Source organism: Gorilla gorilla, chromosome 5, assembly GCF_029281585.2.
Source record: "Gorilla gorilla gorilla isolate KB3781 chromosome 5, NHGRI_mGorGor1-v2.1_pri, whole genome shotgun sequence".
NCBI lineage: Eukaryota > Metazoa > Chordata > Mammalia > Primates > Hominidae > Gorilla > Gorilla gorilla.
The window spans coordinates 149379322-149401372 of NC_073229.2; the positions used below are offsets into that span (position 1 = coordinate 149379322).

Consider the following 22051-nt stretch of genomic DNA (forward strand, 5'->3'; position numbering starts at 1 on the left):
TTTCTAATAGTAGTGGACTGGAACTACTTGTGGATTTTGAGTTTTTGTTTTTGTTTTTGTTTTACTTAATTATAGGATTAGTATTAGGTGTGACTTTTTCCATTTCCTTTGGAAGCGTCTAGTTTGCAATAAATTAGAAATGCCAGCTGACAGCAGGGTAAGTTCCAGAAGAACCATTAACTCTACAGTCTCAGCATTACTGAGCTTTTTGTTTAAAGGTTAAGGCCGTTTATAACTCAACAACCCCTCAGGTCGTTCATGAAATACATCGCAGCACCAAGAAAGTAGTGTTTTCTTCCTTAAACACATCTCTTATTCCATCATTCTCCTGCTCAAAAATCTGTGCTTCTCTACTGCTTCCAGACTCCTTACCATGGAATTCAACGTCCTCTATGATCTGGACCAAATGTCCTTTTTGGCGTATTTCATACTATCCTTAGGTTCCCCTGGAACCCTGACCCCAGGCAATCAAGCAGCTCTTGGTTCTTTTAACGTACCTGATACTTTGCCAATGATCTTCCATATAAGATGCCCTCCCTACCTCTGTCTAAATCTTATTTTAATATATGTGCTGCCAAAACGAGAATGAAATCTTCCTACTTTGTAAGACCAAACTCAGACAATATTACCTCTATGAAGATCTTTGGTATCAGCTATTGGAATTAAATATTCCTTATTTGTGTTAATAGCACGTAGTTTAAACCTTGGTTAAAGCATTTAATGTTTTCTTTTCTTATTTATAGTTAGTTGGTGTCAACCTAAAATAATCAAAAGGGTCAGAATCTGACTTAAAGAGAGTTTATTCAAGGGCAGAGTTTGAGGATAGCCCACCTGTAAACACCACCTCCAAAGGAATGGTGTCAGCGTTCCGAAGTAGGGAAGTTAAAGTTTCATTTATATATAGTCAGAGACCAGGGAGTTTTTAGCAGGATTACAACATTTTTCTGACAAAGTTGGCACACAATTGCAGCAATTTGATTGGTTGTATAGGCTGTGTTTCTTTTTGGGAAGGATACATATAACATTTGTTACAGAGGGTATAGTGGTTATGGGTTTTCTGTCAACTGGCCTAAGCAAAGCAGGACAAGAAAGGGGAAGTTAATCTGTAACAAGGGTCATTAAGATGGCAGCAGGTTTTTGTCCCTGTTGTTGTTTGAGTCTCTCTAGTCATTGTACAGAACAAGAACAATAAGAAACAAGTTGTTCTATAATCTGAGAAACAGAAGTCACAACCCTGTGTGGCTCAGATCACAATCACATCTCTCTCAAGGCTTAAAGTGTCTGCAGGGTTCCAACAGCTTTTAAATCATATTTATTTTCACACTGGGTACATTGTGGACCTCTAAGTCCTTTGAGAGTAAGAAGCATATCTTATGCATTTAGTGTCACCCATCCATGAGAGAAAGGTTTTATATAAAATGAGTAAATTTTTGAGTGGTATAAGATTAAGTAAATTTTAGATCTATGGAAAAGGCACTTACGTGAAATTCTCTGATGATACTGAACAAATTGCACTGTTGTCTTGCTCCAGTCAACAGGCATCTTTTTGATCCTTTGATGTACCAAGCAGGTTTTACCCTTAGGGCATCTGACCTAGCTGTTACTTCTCCCTGGAAATCTCTTATTCTGCAATGTCACATAGGAACTTCTTCTTAAGGCCAAGTGCACTGACCCATCTTAGAGAGGCTTTCTGCAACTTCTCAGACCGTTGTTGGTCTTGCATGGTGACAAAGCCTGTCTCCAGTCACTCCATCACAGTGCCCTGTTCGCACTATCACAGCCAGGCCAGTTGTTGCCCACTTGCTCATCATATGCATCTCTTAAGCTTCAGGAGAGCAGAGGCCCTGTCTGCTCTGATAATCATTGTATCTCCAGGACCTAGAATAGTGCTGAGCTCACAGTAATGCCCCTTACATCATACTATATTATTTAAAATCAGTGGGTTTTGACATTGGCTGCCCATCAGTGTCACCAGTGGGGATTAACAAAACACAGATGTGCAAGGTTAACCTCAAAGATTCTAATTCAGTAGGACTGGAGTGATGCCCTTAAACTTGGCTCTAAATGTATTAATCATCAAAGACTCAGGAAAACAAGGAAAGATAAGCTTTCTGTAGCTTCCAAAGTTGTAGCTGTTTTTAAAATTGTTTATACTTTCTTTTAAACCCTCATCCCATATCCTTAAGCCTTGTGACTGCCACAGAGAGAAAATAAGATCAAGCATGAGCTTACATTAGCCACAGAAACACCTGGGGCAGTTCCAAAGTTTTAATTACTGCTTCATTAATGTAAAAGCTTAATTATAGTTGTAATGTATAAACAACTCTTGGCATGTGCCCTGCAAATGCAAAAAAGTCTAAATAATTATTATCGTGGCTCCTGTCTCAACACAAGACCAATGATCGCCAAATTATTTTTAAGACATGGACTACATTAAAAAGTTATTGAATTATGTTTTCTGTTAGCTTATATAAAGCACATGACATTTAATAACTTGCAAAGAAATGCTTATTTTATTTATAATATATACTTTGGTGTTTATCAGATTCTGTTCAAATTGTGTAGCAAATTTCCTTGAAAATAGAACTTTCTTTTTTCCTCACATCCCTGTATTTGATATCAGACTATTCTTAGACTCTCCACCTCACTCATCACCATGGTGTCTGCGGACTTATAAGTATGACATGCTGTCACCCTTATTTATACATGAGGTATGGGGGTGAGAGTGAATAAGAATCTTGCTCAGAGCCAATTAGTTGCAGATCCAGCATTGGAATTCCTCTCCCATAGTATCAAAAGTGTAGTCATATTCCTAGATCATTAGGCAGGAAGAAAAAGAAAAGAAAAGAAAAACTACTCAGAGACATCTGGCCGGATCTGTGCCTTTCATCAGAATAATCATGTCCTGAGTCTCCCACTGGGGTTGTCAGAAAAGATTTTTCCCAAGCTTTTCTATACCACGGAGAGCTACATTTAATTTATAACCTGAAAGTATCCCCTAAAACAGACTCATAATCATGCTTGCTGAAATTTTAGCCCAGCCTTCTTGCTTGCTGAGAAAAGAGCTGGCTGTTCTTTCCCTTTGAATAAGCCTCCTTGTATGAACAGTCTCTAGAGATGTCCCTTTTCCAGATGAAAATCTGTTTTATGTGTTATCATGTTGACCTTCCAATCCCTTGAATGATTTTACGTTTTCATCTTGGTAGGTCTGTTCTCTCTATAATCTAATTTAATAGTTCTAATCTGCACATATCCACCACATATGTAGTTCAATATCAAGCAGGTATCCAGTGAGTTCACAAACTCAGAAGGGCAAGAAATATAACTTTTCTTATTTTTCGGCAACTCATTTTCACTTCTATTTTGAGTTCTTTTTCTACCAGGAGAATTTTAGGGAAATGTTTGCCCCCAGATCAAGAGACACTCTCCTCTTTCTGCTTGCTAGGCCCAAAAGTACAGACTCTTTTGAAAAGTGCAGAGTTTAGAACTCTAAGAGGAAGAACAGTCAGAAGGATTTTTTTTAAGCAAAGTCTATTTTTCACCCAAGGTGGAATATAATATAAAGTACTAATCAGTTATACAAACATGTTATTTGTAAAATAACAGCCCACTAAGCCTCAGAGGTGAGGGGTTGCCCCATCCAATTTTCAGAGTCTAAAAGAGGCATCTGGGTGTCCATTACCTGAAACAGCACAGGTGCTAGTGTCTCCAGAGAAAAGGAAATGGAAAAGGGAGGCAGGGGATGTTACAACAGGATGTGATTAATAGCAGCTCACTGCTGGAGTTCACTCAGGAAAGGCTGGGTAAATGCTGCAGCTCAAGGTCAGTATGAGGCAGGCCAAGGGATTGGTTAGCCCTGGAACTTCTGAGTGAGTCCTTGGCTCCAGTTAAATAAGAAGCAGCCAGGATCTGGGAAGGTCAACACAGTCAAAGCCCTACCAGGAACTAGGATTGTACCCTGGGCTTCAAGCCAAGACCAGGGCACTCTGGCTGATCTGAGTGTGATCTTGAACTCTGCTTTGCCCTCTGAGAGAAGGAGCCGAAGCTCTGTCTACCTTCAGGGACAGAGGTCTGCAGTTAGTTTCCTGATTACAGCAGGAACAACCCAAGAGGCCATCAGATACTGGGAGGTTCTTACAGTGCTCTAAACCCTTTCAGGCAATTTGAGTCTTCCGTGTCTATTGTCTTCACAGGCATCTTGTATAGCGTTGGAAACCTATAGTGATAAGTGACTTTCAGCTACTTACTAGAGATGGGAGAATTTCAAAGTCCTTTCCTTCATTGTCCATCTTTACTCATTTGGGTAGAGTTATACCCAGTTCTATCCCTGCATACATACTTGCATGCATGGGGTAAGAGAGATCTATTTACAAACAGGTGACCACAAACACATGACCAGCTTCCAAAGCTGAGAGTGCCAAGGACACATGGAAGTTATTGGTCACCTGAGTATAGAAAAAGCAGGGAAACCCAGCTCAACCACTTTCTCTCTGTGAACGTCAATTTTCCTCTTTATAAATTAGGGATGTGTATGAAATAATGTGCATAAAATCTTCGGCACAGTGCCTAACACATTGTGAACACAAGTGTCAGCCAAAATTATGAGCATGCAGCTGTCTCTGTGTCTGATGAGCAGAGCTTCCTCAATGTGTTGTCAATGGCTCAATTTTGGAAACGGGCAATGTCTCGAGACAGCGCTGATTGCCACAACTTACGGGATAAGTACTACTCGTATCTAGTTGGCAGAGGCCAGATATACTGCTGAGCATCCTACAGTGAACACACAGTTCCCTACAATCACAACAAAGAGTTCCCCTACCTGAAATTCCATAGTGCTGAGGCTGAGAAACCCGGCGAAATGGTCATAGCAAGATGAGATGAGTTTAGCTGATTTCCTTCATCCTTAGGAATAAGAACATGTTAACATATTAACATTATTGACCTCTACCAGCACTTAAAGGACAAAAAGCCTATAGAATCTAAACCCTGCTATGAAACAAAATCTGATTCTTGTGAGAGAAAAGTCTTCCTTGATTCTCAAGAGAAAGTAAAAGGTTTTTGTGGTTTTGACTTAATTCTAATGACTCGATTTGTTATTGGACAATAGACTGAAGGACCTAAGGCTGGATTTTGTTGATTTTAATTTTTACCAATAATGTAGTATAAAAAATGTTTTGCTAGACTTGTATGATTTACTAAATAATTATTGATATTTGCATATCATGTAGGATCAAGAAAAAGTCACATGTTAAATTCTGTGTACAGAGATAATTATTTTCAGTCAAATGAAAGTAAAAGAGGCCAGGCGCAGTGGCTCACGCCTGTAATCCCAACACTTTGGGAGGCCGCAGCGGGCAGAATCACCTAAGGTCAGGAGTTCAAGACCAGCCTGACCAACATGGTGAAACCTCATCTCTACTAAAAATACAAAATTAGCCAGGCGTGGTGCTACATGCCTGTAATCCCAGCTACTTGGGAGGCTGAGGCTGGAGAATCGCTGGAACCTGGGAGGCGGAGGTTGCAGTGAGCCAAGATTGCACCATTGCACTCCAGCCTGGGCAACAAGAGCGAAACTCCATCTCAAAAAAAATCAAAATAAAAGTAAAGGAGATATTAAGTTTAGCTTGCCTGCAATATACAAATTAAATGTGCTAGAATTGAGCACTTATAGCACAAATTATAGGAAATAAGGTGGTGAAAAATTAAAAATTACTTAGGTCATAAAAATGCAGAAAATACATAAAAATGCTTTGGAGTCATAGAGCACCTTTTAAAGCTTGACTTTCATTGTATTTCCATGTTGTTCCATTACATTAGGGGAAGCCTCCTTAGTGGCTCATCACCTCATTGCCTAGACTGGGTAAGCAGGGACACAGGGTCATTGCTACCTTTCACAGTTGCTTTACTGTGCTAAACTTCTGAAAAGTCACCTTTTAAAAAGGGAACATGCATTTTCAAAGCCACTGATTATTAAGCCCCTCTTTCAGTCATCTTATTTGCAGACTTTCATTTTTGAGCTTTGTTTGCCATCTGGGAAGGATTTTGAAAGAGAACATAGGCCTCTTCCTGCTTTTATGTTCAGCATGCCATGAATTGCATTAATGAATTCTTAAGATCGTTTGATCTATTAAAAAAATAGCTCTAGATTCAGTCAGTTGTTAAAAAAATGTGTTCAAGATTGTCTATAATTGCACTAGCCACAAACAGATTTTCATAGGTATTTTCTTTGTAAAGAATCTATTTGAAATATTGGAAATGTTTTCAGGAACTAGAGACAAAAGATATACATGGTTTTTTGAATAATTTAGCATGTCCTAATTTTTAAATGTTCCTCAGTAGTCATTTATCTCCAGAGCAAGTAAATACAAATTTTAAAAAAATTAGCAGTTATATACGTGCTTATTGTAAACAGTCAAGTAATACAGAGGAATATAAAACAGAGTGAATCATCTTCTCCCTGTCCAACCTCACCCTTTTGCAGAAGCCAACATTAACGATTTGGTGCATATCCTTTCTCAACTTTCTCAATGCTCATACAAATGCATGGACATTCATGTTCACATAAAAATGGTGTTTTATTCCTCCCCCAAATGGTGCAGATGCAAATATGACGCAGCAACTTGATTTTTGCATTCAACAATATACAATGAAAATTCCTCCTAGTCAATACATGTCAATCCAATTCATTATTTTGTCAACCTAAGGTAGTCAGAAAGGTCAGAATCCAATTTAAGGAGAGGTTATTTAAGTGCATATTGTGAGGATGGCCAACTCAAACATGCCAACTCCAAAGGAATGGAGTCAGCGTTCTAAAGTAGGGAAATTAAGGTTTCATTTATATAGTCAGAAACAGGGAAGTTTTTAGCATATTTCATTTTTCAGACAGGGTTGGCACATAGTTACAGCAATTTGATTGGTTTATAGGCAGCATTTCTTTTTGGAAAAGTTACATTTAACATTCATTACAGAGGGCATAGTAGTCATGGGTTTTCTGTCATGTGGTCTTAGCAAAGCAAGGTACCAAAGAGGAAGTCAATCTATAGCAAGGGTCATTAAGAAGGCGGGAGATTTTTGTCCTGGACATTTAATTATCTCTAGCCATTGTAGAGAACAAGAAAAATAAGAAAGTGAGTTAATGTATAATCTGAGAAACAGAAATTATAACCATATGTGACTCAGATCACAGTCACATCTTTCTCAAGGCTTAAAGTGCTTTGGGGGTTGCAACAGCTTTTGCATTATATTTATTTTCACAAATTTTAATAACTGAAAAATAGTATACAGTGTGGGTATATTATACTTGAATACTGGTGCCCCACTGATGGACGTTTAGGTTTTTGTAGTTTTCTACCACTACCAACAATGATTTATACTCTCTCCTTAGGTTTCCACCTTTTTTTCTGTAAGATTGATTCTCAAAAGTGGGATGGCAGTGTCAAAGGCTCTCCCAATCAGGTGTCACAGTGCAAAAGCCAACAATGTGTGGTTAAAGGATCCATTTTTTCACAATCTTGCCAACACAGGCTCTTATCCCATTTTGGCTTCTTTGCAAATATCTTAGATGAAAAACAGTATCTCTGTGATTCTAATTTGTGCTTTCCCTATTGCTGGTGAGGATAAGTGTCTTTTCATATTTCATCTCACCATTGCATTTTCTTGTCTGTGACTTGAGTGAAACTTTTCTAATTCTTGCATATTTTATTCTTGCTCAACATGTCATGACTCAGAAACACATATTTCCATCTCCTTTAGCATTTATTTTGCTGCTCAGATTTCAGAAGGAAAAAGGATTTTTTTCCTGGGCATTGTCAGTAGTAGCTATTTGGAATGCTAAAGATTTGATAAGAGACATTGAAGAAATGTGAATGTTACTGAACCGATTTGCTTAAAGTAAAGGGAAGACTGTCTATACGTCTGACCAATGCTTTTTGAATGTTCAGGCCCCTGAATCTGGCTGCAGTCCCAGTAGGCATGGGCCCAGGCTTGATGTGTTTGTGGTTGCATCATGGCATCGCTCTCTAACCCTCGCCTTTGCATTGAAGTTGTGCAAAGATTAGAGCACTGTAAAAATCTCAGGCCTGTCTGAGGAAGTCTTTCTTACTATCTATCCCTTTCTTTAAACATGCCTTGAAAAAAAAAAGCTACATTTTGTCCTGCTTTGTGTTCATAGTGAATATCTTCCATTGCCAAGGAAATTTTTTCCTGAACTAGCTCTAAAAGATGACTCAGCACTTTATAAGATCAGTGAGCCTTTAAGGAATGACCTAAAATGGAATGTATCCTGTCCAGTGAAGCTCAAGGCATGCACAGGTCGTGTTCACCTCACTCCCTCAGGAGTTGAAGGAGATGAGAAACTGGTCCCAGAGCCCTCAACTCTAGCTTGGGTGCCTCGCAGCTACTCAGCTAACCAAAGAAATGAGTGGAAAATCAGTTCTCTGGTCTATTTTTGATGGTGTGAGAAGAAGGAGGATGAGGAGGAGAAGGAGAAGAAGAAGAGATTACTTCTCATTTTAATTGAAATGAGTGACTTTTTTATTAATGAGCTTGAATTCAGAATAATTTATTACCCTGGAGTTTTCTTATAATATAATAAGTGAGACTGTTTTCCTTTTTGCTTAGGGCGAAAAATGTAAGGAGGCTGAGTGTTAAATTTGGAGGTTTATCTTTTTTTTTTTTTTTTTTTTGAGACGGAGCCTTGCTCTTGTCACCCAGGCTGGAGTGCAGTGGCCCAATCTCAGCTCACTGCAAACACTGCCTCCCCGGTTCAAGCAATTCTCCTGCCTCAGCTTCCTGAGTAGCTGGGATTACAGGCGCCCACCACCACACCTGGCTAATTTTTGTACTTGTAGTAGAGATGGGGTTTCACCATGTTGGCCAGGCTGGTTTCAAACTCCTGACCTCAGGTGATCCACCCACCTTGGCTTCTCAGTGGAGGTTTATCTTGTCGGGTTTGGCTTCCTTTTCCCAGTTCCACGAAATGTGAATTTGAATATGTGTTTGTGTGGTCAGGGAGAGTGTTGGGAAATGAGGGTGGGATACAGAGAGAAGGACGATTTAAAGGTTTAGATGGTCTGGTTATTTTTAGTTTGTCTATTCCCATTTCTGCAATAGTTTTATTTTTCCTCATACACTATGGGAGTTTGCTCACAGAAGGAAGTTCCTGGAGTCTATCCATCAGGAATATTAACTATATTTTTGTTTGTTTTTTTGCATAACTATTTGTTTAGTTTTTCCTTCACAAATTTGTGGCTGCTGTGTTCTTGTGACTTTTTGGCGGGGGTTGTTTTGATCTTGCTTGTAGTGTTACCCACAATGCATCTATTTTGTGTGTATTAAACAGTCCCTTTCAAGAGTACAAATAATGGTTTGAAATAGGAAGAGTATCCCAAATGCTTTAATCTTATATTTGAAATGTAGGAAATTGGAGGAGCTGAGGATATTTGTGACACATATTTTACATCTTCTCATTGAAAATAGAGCTGCTGTTTGTCTGCATGGTTTTGAGTTTGGTCACTGAAATGCTAATGACACAGCAGAAACCCTTGGTGTGTGCATAAGACCACATGACCTCAGGTCAGGAATAAAAGCTTAGGGCTGAGCAGCTCACTCTTTGGTTGAGAATCCAGTTGGCTCCCCTGGAGTGAAGTTCTACACAGACCCTGGAGGAACCACCCCATCTGTAAGGAACCTAAGTTTCTGTATTTCTGGCTTTCATTGTAGAAAACCTGATGTCTTCTATACTTGTTCCCTTGACCTACTTCTAAAACAGTTTTTAAACAATTTCAATAATATTCACAGTCAAGTAGAGCTGTCTTTTACTGATATATTCTAAACAACATAAATTAAGGTGGAGCTTAGAACATATAACCCAACTATGTCCTAATGACATGAGGAGACACCTTTCTCCTGCAAATAGTCCCAGATATACATCAGTTTTCAACTTGTCAGGATGGCGGATAAGATTCTGCTGTAGGTGTCTTTAATTACCAAGTGGAACTAACATTCTAGTGTTACCTGCAATGTAATGAAGAGCCTGATTCATCTTGATCTTTTTCACTGTACTTACTTATTGTTTTCCTGAGAAAGTGTGGATTTAGCATTTGTTTTACCTGAGCATATAAAGGTATAAACTCAAGCAGAACATTGATAGAATGAAAGCTAGACTCTGGCTTAATGTAGTCCTTGAAGGAACAAAATGCATTAACAAAAATGGAGTGATGGTTCCAGTAGAGCTGGTATACTGATGCGTGCTGATTGTTACTTCTCTAGCACGTGTTATTTGCTACCCTTGTTAATGGTCATTGCATTGGTTGCAAGTCTTGGTTATTTTATATTCAACACTTTAAGAAGAAATGTGCTTCCCTGGCTAGTTATCAGATTTTTTATTTTTATTTTTTTTTTCGACGGAGTCTCACTCTGTCGCCCAGGCTGGAGTGCAGTGGGGCGATCTCGGCTCACTGCAAGCTCCGCCTCCTGGGTTCACGCCATTCTCCTGCCTCAGCCTCCCGAGTAGCTGAGACTACAGGCGCCCGCCGTCACGCCCGGGTAATTTTTTGTATTTTCAGTAGAGACGGGGTTTCACCGTGTTAGCCAGGATGGTCTCGATCTCCTGACCTCGTGATCCACCCACCTCGGCCTCCCAAAGTAATCCCTGCTGGAATTACAGGCGTGAGCCACTGCGCCAGGCCTATCAGATTTAATTTATAGGCATTTGAATAGTACAAATGTAAGGGCATGATAGCTAATTAAATTATTCCCCAAATATTTATTGAACACCTAGTATGAACAAGGAAGCAGTGATACAAAGAATGGGGCATCTAACAATCTAGAGGAAGAAAAAGACAATGAATTGTGGAATTAAAATACAGCATAGTAAGTGCTTCAATATTAAGTCACCTGACTCTTTATTCTCCACAATGTTTAGCAAATAATCTTTTGCTGTTCATTTGGTTTTTCAAGTAGATTTTGTTCTGAGGAAGGAAAGAGAGCACAGAATTTACCTTAAGGTATTTGGTCTACTAGTCAAACCAATCTCCCAGCAGATTTGTTAGTAGAAATTGTCATCCAAGAGGCTAATCACCATTGTGTAAACTGATGGGATACAATTTCTGAACCTAAGAAAACACAGGTGAAGGCTTGGAATATGATATGTCTCAAATATGCAGCCAACTTGGTGACCCCGACCTGAATGGCCAGCTGATCTTATATGGTAATGAAAGCTGGGTCTTAATGCAGGGACATTTTCTGTAGTTAGCCCAGTGAAATGATGTCCCAAGCCAGCCACTCCCACGCTTCTGAACAGTGTCACCTTAGATGGTCCTTCCCATTACTCCAAATTTCCACAGCTTCCAGTGCCTTCAAGAGCATACTGTATAGGCACAAGCTAGGGATGGGACCAGAGAGGCCTTGGGTAAAAGCAGCCAGTTCAAGCTCTCTGAGATTCTTGCCTCTGGAGGTGAATAGGAGTCCTTGCTTAGGTCTTGGCCACAGAGATAATAATTTAGGCTTATGTATATTCCTGAAACCTTTAATTGGTTTGAGCTCCTGGAAGACTCTGCACCCTTTAGGACCATGTGGTACTTGGTTAACTGTTGGGTACCATATACTTTCTGCTATCTTTAGTATTACATTGAATTTTGGTGACTTAATAATACATGGTTAACCTGAGATTATTGTATCAATGGTATATTTTTCCTGGCAGTCAGAAGATGGCCACCTTGTACATATGGAAGAATGAGAAAGGGAAGGAAAGAGTTCCATATATTTGTTGACCTCTATATGTAACAGCACGTCACTTCCATTTTTAGCCCAAGTTAGGTTTTGGACAGCCGCAAATGTTTCTTTTGAGACTAGAGTCCATTTTAATCAGCATCTAACTATTTGGATTGTCACCTAAGCAGCACATTTAATAACAAAAAAAAAGAAAAAGATGTTTAATGTAGTCGGCTACAACTTCAGAAGCATCTTCTAAGCTCTTTCTATAGTCAACTGATTAGTACATTCTCAGGCTGAGCATTACAGACATAATTTCTTTTTTTAGCCACATTATTAATGAAACCAAAGCTTTAGAAAACAGTACTATTAATAGTGGTGACTCATGTGTTCTTTATATTTTCAGAAGGACAATAAATATTTAGAGGACGGTGTCTGAAATATTTTCTTCATAAAGTGTTTAACCATAATTATAGTAATAGGTAATATTATGTGTCTTAGTGCAATTTATAATGCAATTTGTAATGTCATTTATACGATATATAGTATATAGTGGTAAGGTATCTAGTAATGTATATAATATTTTGTATATATATAATGAGATGAAAAAATATTTTAGATCAAATTAAGGCACAGAACATGATACTCATTATTATAGTGCTGTTGGCAATTTGGTAGGATTCTTACAAGAGAAACAGAGGAAAAAGAGGTTTTCTAGAGTGACAGATGGCACTAAAAGCTAGGACTGAATAGAACATGACTGAGGAATGCTGTGTATGACAGCCTACCTGGCTTAGAGTCTTTGGTAGGGACATCACAGGCAGTCTAGGTGGAATCACCACTTACAGCCAGCTATGGAGGACTTTGAATGATTATATAAGAATTTTCAAATCTACGCCGGAAGCAATGGAGAATCCATCCATTGAATGTTTTTTGAACAGGGTTTTGGCATGTTGAAAGCAATGTGTTCAAAATATTCAGTGTTGTGGAGATTGGGTGGTGGAGAAAAAGAATACAAGCAGGAAGATGAAATTTGGCTAAGACTTCAGTAGTGTGAGCATGTAGTGATGAAACCCCTAAATCACTGTCATATAGCGATGAAAATTAAAGGGTTATTTATTTTTCCTCATGCAGTCTGGGAGTTTGCTCAGTGAAGGAAGTTCCTGGAGTCAATGCATCAAGAACATTAACTATTTTTTGCTATTGACAAACAAACATCACAGATATTATGAAAAGAGCATCAAGAAGACTTGATTGTTTTTGTCTTAGGGGATTAATTCAACAAACATTGGTTGATCAAGTCCTATCAGAAAGAGTTTGGGAGACGTAAGCCACCCTGGACCTTTCCTAGTGGTCGATGTGGGGAAACTGCAGCTGTTAAAGCTCAGGCTTAGGCATTCAGTAAGCCCAGATGGAGTCTTGAGTGGGATTGGGAGATTTCAGTTCCTGTCAAATTTCTGCATGAGGTGTTGTGGTAAAGTCAAAATAGCATGAATTCTGTAACCTAACAGATTTGCATTAAAATCTCAAGTTCACCACTCATCAGTTATGTGAGTTTGGGCAATTTCTTTAACTTTCTGAACCATCATTTCCTTTTTGGAAAATGAGGAAATGCCACCTATGGAAGACGATTCTCCATAGATCTCTTCTGTTTCTACACATTTTGTAAGCAGAGACACTGATGGTCTTTTTTCTGGACTATCCATTCAAATTTCTTTATAGTGAAAAACGTTGGAAGACAGAGACAGTGTCTCTTTCTAGAGCAGAAGTCAGTTTTGCTTCTTCCTCCAGAGCAAAGGTTTGCTTACTGCCTATTAGAAAAGATTCAGATTCCCTGAGCCCAGGTTTCTTCACCTGAGATGCAAACCCATTGCTTGTGCAGTATCCACCTAGGTCCCTCCATTTCACCCTCCATGGGACTTGGTAGCAAGGGGAACCCACTGGAACACAATGTTCGTGCTATTTGCTGTGCCATGAGTCTCTGATCTAGGAGTCTGGAATCTTCTGCCAGAATCCATGGCACTGTTGCGGACTAACATGTTAGTTTGCAAGCTGAGCAAAATCTCAGACCCTTTATAGTGCTTGATGCCACCTGCCTAATGTGTTTCTGGGGAGGACGAGGCAACATAAGATATGTAACACACCTGGAGCATAGCATGCGGTTAAAAAGAAACACACATATTTATTCCACTTCTTCCCTTAAGAGAAGTAACTGAGCAGCTGCTTCGAGAAAGTTCCTGCAGTGGTAGCAGCAGTTATCCCTTTTTCAATATAGTTTCAGAGTCAGGGCAGATCCTTTGTCTGAGTTTCAGGATACATTTGGGCATGACTCATAGAGAAGAACTCAACGAAGTTTAAGAACAGTAGATTATTATACTGCTTGGTTGCAATTGAAGGTCTTGAGTCCCTCATTAACTTCTCTCAAGGCCAAGATATCATTAGAGAGCAACAAAGAGTAGCCTGATAGCAATTCTTTATCCATGTTACTAGGATTCAGCTGGGGATAAGGAGGAATAAACACAGTCATCTAAGATAGTTTCCTAGGACAGAGGAAAAAGGATTAGGGCCTGGGGAAGAGGAGTAAAACTGCTATCTGTCAGAGGACATCAATCTGAAAGAGAAGATGCAAGCAACTCTTCCTATAAGAAGGATGGATAGTTCCCAGAAGGGATTGGTGGAGGAGGGAGCATCACCCTTGCAGTCTTGTGACATTTGTTATCAACTAATGCCTTTTTTTTTGCACACTTTAGTATGACAGTCAGGTGGCTGATCCTGGGTTACTGTTTTTAGAGACATTTTCTTATTGGTGGCTCCAGGCACAGTGAGTACGTTTGCCTTTAGCTGTGGTCTGCCCTTACACCCTCATGCTAGGACATGTGGAGGTTTCAAGGTGAACAAAACTGATTTTCTACCATTCAGTTGCTAACATTGTAGTAAGGGAGGTAAGACACGTAATCAAATAGACATAACCCGGGAGAAAAAGTCGCAAATGCCTGAGAGTGGGCCAGGTGCTGAGAGAGTGCTGTGTGGTGACAGCACTCCCAGGGAGAGTCTGGGTCCTGAGCCCTCACACCAGTGAAGAGAACCTTTCAATCCCTAGGGCAGGAATAAGCCAGCAGGCCCAAGGTGTAGCTCAAAGCTGTAGAAGCCTATGCTGACTTGTTGAGGCAAGCAATGCTGAGCACTGTCTTCAGAGTCTCAGAATCTTATCTCTACCATGTGCCTCTGACACAGCTTTATTTATTTCCCATACACAGCCTTGATCTCTGATACTGGCAGCCCAACTTGTTTTAGGTCCTTGACTTCAGGCTTAATCCCTAGTGACTGCTATCATCAACTTGGAGACATATAACCCTTGGCTGCCATCTATGGCCACATGACCCAAATGAAACCATGGGTTCCAGCGTGGCCTATGCTCTCAGGAGGCCCTAGCCATGAAGGGCCAGGCACATTGAACTCAGCCTCAAACATTAGAGTAGAGAACGCCCATCTGGCATTTCTCAGGGCAGATGAAGACGAACATAGCTTAAAGACAAGCCCACAGTCATGAGGTCTATGCCAAGCTTCAGGAGACTCCGGGAAACCAGTCCTGTACCCTCACCTCCAGGAAATTCCTGATTGGTCTCTCCAAGGATATTCACTATAGTCCCAGAAGGGTCTCTGGCTCTTGTGGTTGAGCCAGCATCCCTGAACTTCTCTCTATGCATGTAGAGAATGTTTCCAGGTAAACTATTGAAAGGCCACATCTTAATTACCAGACCTATCTTCAGAATCCAAATAGAGACCACAGACCAACAACTGGTAGCTACAGTTCCATCTGTCTCAGAGAGTCCAAATGCCTTAACAATGCCGCTGTGTTGAGTTGTGCTGGGGGCACTGTGTGGCCTGTTCACTAGTGCCCCACACCTGGCCCTCTTCAGAGTGAAGGGGGCTGGGCTCAGGGAAAGCAAAGAAGGAAACTGTCATATTGTGCAGGTATGGTTTAGACTCCTAGATCATTTATTGCAGACAAGATCTTAAAAACTACAGAAGACAAAGTGACCTCTGCAGGCTTAGAGGAAGCCAGATTGGGGCAACAAATAATTTATTGAATTTTTAATTAATTTAATTTGGGGTCATGGCAAGTCATTGAAGACATAGAGATGAAACTTGATAGAGAGTTCATAATGATCTCTCTTTTGCCTGAATTCTATGATATTATTAGTCTCTGTTTAACTCAGAGCTCTTCTTTGAAAAAAAGAACATGACATTCAGGCTAGTGCCAATGAAAAATGAGGCTTATTTTTAGGATAAAGAGAAAGCTTACGGACGTTCAGGAGAAGTCAAATAATCAGGCCTCAGGCCAGGCCGAATTATAAATTCCAGTGAGCTCAGAGACCTGCATAGCACTTAATAGATTCTTAATAAGTGTTCGTTAAAAGAATGAATGAATGAATGAACGAATGAACTCACAAATGACCTAAGGGAGCTCAGAGGAATACTGAGGACTACACTACTGTCCTACCAATACCTGACTTAATCTTACTGCACTTAACTCTCCTGTGTCTCTTGGCCCAAAATCCCAACAGAGGAATCCAGAGAATACCCCTGGGTCAGATGCCCATCTCAGTCCATTAAGCAATAGCCAGAGAAGGTAATGCCAAATGACCATAGGGCTCCCTTCTAAGGATCAGACAGATTAAGCCAGAATAAGAAACTGAACATGGCCTGTGGGTTTGTATTTCTCCAAGGCATTCATTTTGTATGTAATTACAGACTGCCATGTACTGGTGTTACTTAAGGTATATATGCGGGTGGCACCACAGTGAAATATTTTTGCTTCTTGAGGACAGAATAATAGCTTCTGTTCTTTCTTCTATAGGGCTTCAATTTTATAAATAATTCTGATCAATGAAGAATGTTCAAGTATGACCAGATTGGGAGCTAATGTGCTAACTGATTATTATATGCCAGACACTGTGCTAGGCATTTTACAAAACTGTAATCTCTCACAATTTATTCTTGTGGGTAGGCATTATTATCCCCATTTTACAGATGAAAAGACTGAGATTTCAACTGTCACAGTTACAAAGTTGAAAAGGGGTGGAGCTGGAATTCTTCCTGAGATTGGTTTGTTCCCCGAAGTTATACCCTTTCCAATATCACTATACTATCTTGCAATCACCTGATGGATCATTAAGCAAAATATTGGGATGAATTCTGCAGGACAGAGCCAGGTCTCTTCCATGAGTCATTAGTCAGGTAAAGACACTTAAGGCACATAATTAGGCAAGTATGTAGTTTTTTATTGAATATTGGTTTGAGGAAACTAGCTCTAAATAAATTAGGGGACCAATTGGGAACCTTTGATATGGTCAGGTTTTAGATGAGATGAGAAGGATAAAAGGAGAAAGTTGTTTGAAAAAAATCAAGTTACAAAATACTGCGATTTCATTTTTAGATATATGGATCTGTCTATCTATCTATCTATCTATCTATCTATCTATCTATCTATCTATCGTGTAACACATATGTTAAAGATGTAAAATACCCATTGTTTTATATATCACTAAGAAAGAAAAAGTGCTGTCAATTAATTGCAAGACATAATTGATTATGAAAGCCATCCTGATTTCAAAGATGTTAAATGTGAGAAAAAAAAAAGTCTGTGCTGCAATATGTAGGAAAAGATCCAGAGAAATGTGCCCGAATGTTGCAGTGGTGATTTCTGGGAGGTCACAGTATGACTTGTGTTTTATGATTGCTCGTCTGTGTATGCAGATTTCCCTGCTCCACTCTCATCCCACTCTCAAAGGTTCAAGTAGGTGATCCCCAGCCCCAGGAGAACCACTTTTAAACTCTTTCAGCATGTCACGCATTAGAGTTCATGCATTAGATTTCAAGCATTGGCTTTAGGATTTGGGGATATACATCTCCCGTGGTATTGATCTTGGCATTTGAAGCCTCTGCCAAAACTTCACGGCAACAGGAATAAAACACACTTAAAAGACCTTTCTACTACACACCTGATTCAATAATAGGCGAGATACGAGTTGTTAGCAAATGAAGGAAAAGCATGCTGTTCAATGATGAACGTTCTTAAGAAATAATATCTAGGTTAATGTAGTACTTTTAGTAAATGCACAGAAAGTACAATTCTAATAAATAAACTTGTTTTATATCTTTAATTTCCATCTAGAATTGACTCGTGTTAGATTTTTTGTGGTCTTAAAGATAATCATAAATCCAACAGTAATACGATTAGCTTAATAATTTTTCCCTTGGGGAATACATGTAGATATTTTGAAGTTTTATGTTAAGGAATGCTTGAGGTTATTTTTACCAAACATCATGAAGAAAATATAATTAAGTAATAAATATTACAGTCTTAAATCTATTATTTAAAACATGGAAAATTTTCATATAAGCTACTTTATTGCATTCCTTCTTTTATTAAGTCCTAGGATAATTTTGTATTCTTTTTGAAAGTGTATGCTTTCCTCCCTTTGCTTGGTTACACAGTTGGACTTACTTAATTTTCTAATACAGTGCAAGATTATTTTACTATTCAGAAGCGATTCTGCAACTTTTACATATTTGCCAACAATGCAGGATATGGCTACTGATCCAAAATCATAGTTTGTAATCATTTTAACTCTCAGTCCTCTGTATTGTTTCAATCATGGCCATGAAGCCAGCATGCGCCATAAGTGTGTGGATACCAATGAGTGATTTCACTGCAAGGTTGAAGGAGGCACTTTAATCTAAAGCTGATCTCTTGATTCATACTTGCCAAGATTTTGCCTACATTCTTCAGATGGCTTAAGACAGGGAAGGGCATAAGCTTTGGTGCCAGACTAGCTTTAGTTAAAGCCCAGCAACTTAGGACTGAGCCCCAGGTCCCATGAATGCAGGTTTTCATCAGCAAGGCTGGGAGCAGACCACAGTGAACATTGTGACTTCTCAGCTGGAGCTGGTTTAATTTGTGGTGTTGTTCAGCTCTGCATGGGAGACTTGAATGGAGTCATCACTGGCTAACTGTAGGTATAGTGAAAACAAGCACATAGTAACATTTGACAAATATTTTAAAGCCTACCTGTTTTCCACAGACCTCACCTGGCCAACGGAGAAGTGCAATTACTAGATTATAATCAGATCTATTATTTGTTACCTTTATTAAAACAATTCTATATATTTTATTGCATGTAAAAGAGTAAAATGGCTGTCTTTAAGTGCCAAATACTCCAATAGCAGGGTAGCAACATTTATTTACACTACAGCTTGGTATATATATGTGCTCAATTTTTTTTAACCTATACTTGGTGTGAGTATGAGCACCTAGGCTTTGAGTAGTGGGAAAAAAAATATTAGGCCTAGTCCATTCCAATGCAATTATTTTAAAAACCTCTTTAAATATTACTCATTTCCTTCAGCAAAGTTATCTTCTAGTTCAGATTTCTCCTTTTTCAGATCCCATTTTCGTGTGTCCTAGCTAGGGAGGCATCTGGTGTGCCTGGTGTATGGAAGCCTGAAGGACTATGCAGTGCCTTGTGTTCTGCTTGTATGGTTCTTCAGGTAGCTGGGAACATGATGTCCCCTGGTGCTGAAGTTTTTTGCAGATACTACTCATGATCTTGTCTCCCTCAGCTGAGTTTCAGTTCAGTAGCCCCTCCGAGCTGATTCAGCTTTGCCTTGGCTCTCATTGGAGGGAGATTCTTTCCACTTCCTCCATTTGTCCTCTGGCCAGGGCTGGTAACCCCAGCCCCTGATGCAGGGGCACCAACCTCTTGCCAAGGTGGTGAGTTTCTCCCTAAGAACCATGAGAAGTTCTGAATCCTATCCATGGTTAACTGACTGCAGAAGAGTGAGTTGGAGAATTAAACACGAGGGGCCTCTCTGTCCAACACCCCTGGACCTGCCAAGGTTACAGTGATGTGGCTGTGTACCAGGTTGGTGTGGGATAGCCTGAAGGATATTCCTTCCTAGAGTTCAAAAAGGAAATTGGGGCAGGCTTCCTATACCATTCAAGGACCAGGAAAGATGTAAATGGGTGGCATGCCCAAAAGGGATGCCTGATTCCAGAAAGCTTAGTGAATGGGCCATCAGAAAAATGACAAGAGTTAAGGGCATCAAACAGGGGTGTTGAAGCACCTTGGAAGAGCCGCAGTAGGAAGTCAATACAGTCCTTAGGCCAGAGGAGAGTTCTTGGAACCAGACGATGGCTGAGCTGTAGAAGGGAGCTACCTAATGGGAGCTTTGGCCTGTGGTAGTTGAAAGCTGAAACTGCAAGATGCAGTCTGGCAGGGAGGGAGACAGGCAGGACTAGACATTTGCTAACCACTCGCTTCTGCCCTCCAGTGTCCTGCAGGGGCTTCCCATTGGCCAAGGGCAAGGGAATCATATTGATATAATCCTTAGGTCATCTCCTGGGCACAGGGAAGGGTGGAGGAGGGTAGAGAGTGGGTCTGAAGGAGTGAACAGAATCTCCAGCAGATTCTTCTATAAGTGTAACACATTTCATACTTTCTGGGCCAATGCCCAAAGAGAAAGGTGGGACATACACATCTCAGGGCTTAGCTCTCCTCATTCTCTCCCCCTTTCCTCTTCCCACCATCTACCAGGGCTAGAGCCAGAGGCACATACCTCCTCGGTAAGTCCTAGATATCTAAGGGGTTTCTAAGGGGAACTGCTTGGGCTGGATGTCCTGGGCTTGGCTTTTGCTATGCCAAGAGAGAAATAATGATATGTAGAACATTGCCTCAAAAAAAACTTTTTTTGGCAAATCTCTTTTCTTGCTGGTAAATCCAATTTCAAATGCCAAAATCCTAAATATTAACCTTTTCTTTGTGTTTCTTTAACTTCTCTGTCCTGCCACTGGCAGATGGATACCTTAGACCAGCTAGGAAAATATTACATTTTGGGAGAGGCAAAGAGAATACTTTTAAAAACTATTACTCCCCAGTTTCATGCTGCTGTAGTTTGTTTGGAAATTTTAAAATTTTATAGCATTTTCAAGTATATTATATGATTTAACATCATTTAACCTTAGCAATAATCCTACAAGGTATCCATTTTACAGATGAGATAATTGAGGTCAAACGTACTCTGCTAGTTAATAGCAAACCCACAACTAGAATTCCAGATCTCCTGACTCCCATTAGAGTGCTCCTTCTTCTATGCCAGACAGGGGGCCACAGTTTGCACATTTGGAAAAGAGAACCAAGTTCATGAAATTGGTTCATAATATACTGGTACTTGCTAAAAATGGTGACTTGAGCATTTGCCCAGTGATAATTGCTTTCATTGAAAAATATTTTTTTAACTTTTTCTAATATCTGCTTCCATGGTAACTAGGTAATTTTATACTTATTTTATTGCCCTTCTTGCATTATCATCTGTCACTTGGTATCTTTTACCATTTGCTTTTTTCATTCCTGGTTTTGACTTCATTTCACTAGTTAATTACCTTTTTAATCCAACTCCTCTTTTTAACTACTTCTTGATTCTTGAATTATCCTTTGACCTCATCATTTGATTGCTGCTTTCCTAACTCAGTGAGTTGAACATATTCTGCTAAAAATAGCAGATCTTGTTTTCATTTTGTCTCTGTTGATGTGACACCCTGTGTATAACTCAGAGAGCACCACTGGGACAAGATGTAACAGGGAAAAATATGTGCCTAGGTAGAGAAAGGATGAGGAGAGCTTAAACCTAGACTAACTAGCAACCTGGTCTCTGGGCAGATTTCTTGAATGGGTGGTTTCTGGCAGTGAACCTTTGAAAGATTCATGATGTCTCTGAGGAGTGGGATGTTTGGCCCATCAGAGCTGAAGGCCAGTTCAGAGTTTCTCACTTTGTAAGGTTTATGCGCCTCCCCCTCTGAAAAGTGGAAGCTACCGGCTGGGTACTGGGTCTGTCTTACCCTAGATTCACTCGAAGTTTCCCAATTCATGTATTACCAGTTAAACAGGGTTTTGAGCTTTCTTTTCTTACTAGAATATAGAAGGTACTAAAGATGTTTGATGTCTTGAAAAGTCTAAGGACCTGGAACTGTTGTTTATTCCCTGGACCATGTCTTCTCACGCTACGAAGATAGGGAAGACTGAGAATTTGGGTTCCAGCCAAGTTTAAGCAGTATCTGTAAGTTCTTGGGCCAGGCTGAGTGGGGAGAAGTCCACAGTGTGTTGCAGTACCCCCAGGACTGTCTCCTGACCCCCACTGCAGGGGTGGGGTGGAGCTTACTTTCTGGGTCTATCTCTCATAGCTGTGCTTGGAATTGCTGCTGATTCCTGGTTTAGATCGTTATCCTAGAGCATTGACTAAAATGTTAAATGACCTGTAAGTTACATTGTTTTACCAA

The 22051-nt window shown here is 39.9% G+C and overlaps 1 protein-coding gene across 14 annotated transcripts in view; it reads left to right on the forward strand.

Moving 5' to 3' along the window:
- Positions 1–22051, forward strand: part of TPD52L1 (TPD52 like 1) — a 109496-nt gene that overhangs the window by 40313 nt on the left and 47132 nt on the right. Inside the window, exon 1 of one of the 14 annotated variants that reach the window (XM_055392057.2) lies at positions 9617–9679. The exons of the other annotated variants lie outside the window; for them this stretch is intronic. The gene's annotated coding sequence lies outside the window, so the exon portion shown is untranslated. Of the gene's footprint in view, positions 1–9616; positions 9680–22051 lie in introns of those variants that run through there. 14 annotated transcript variants of the gene reach the window in all.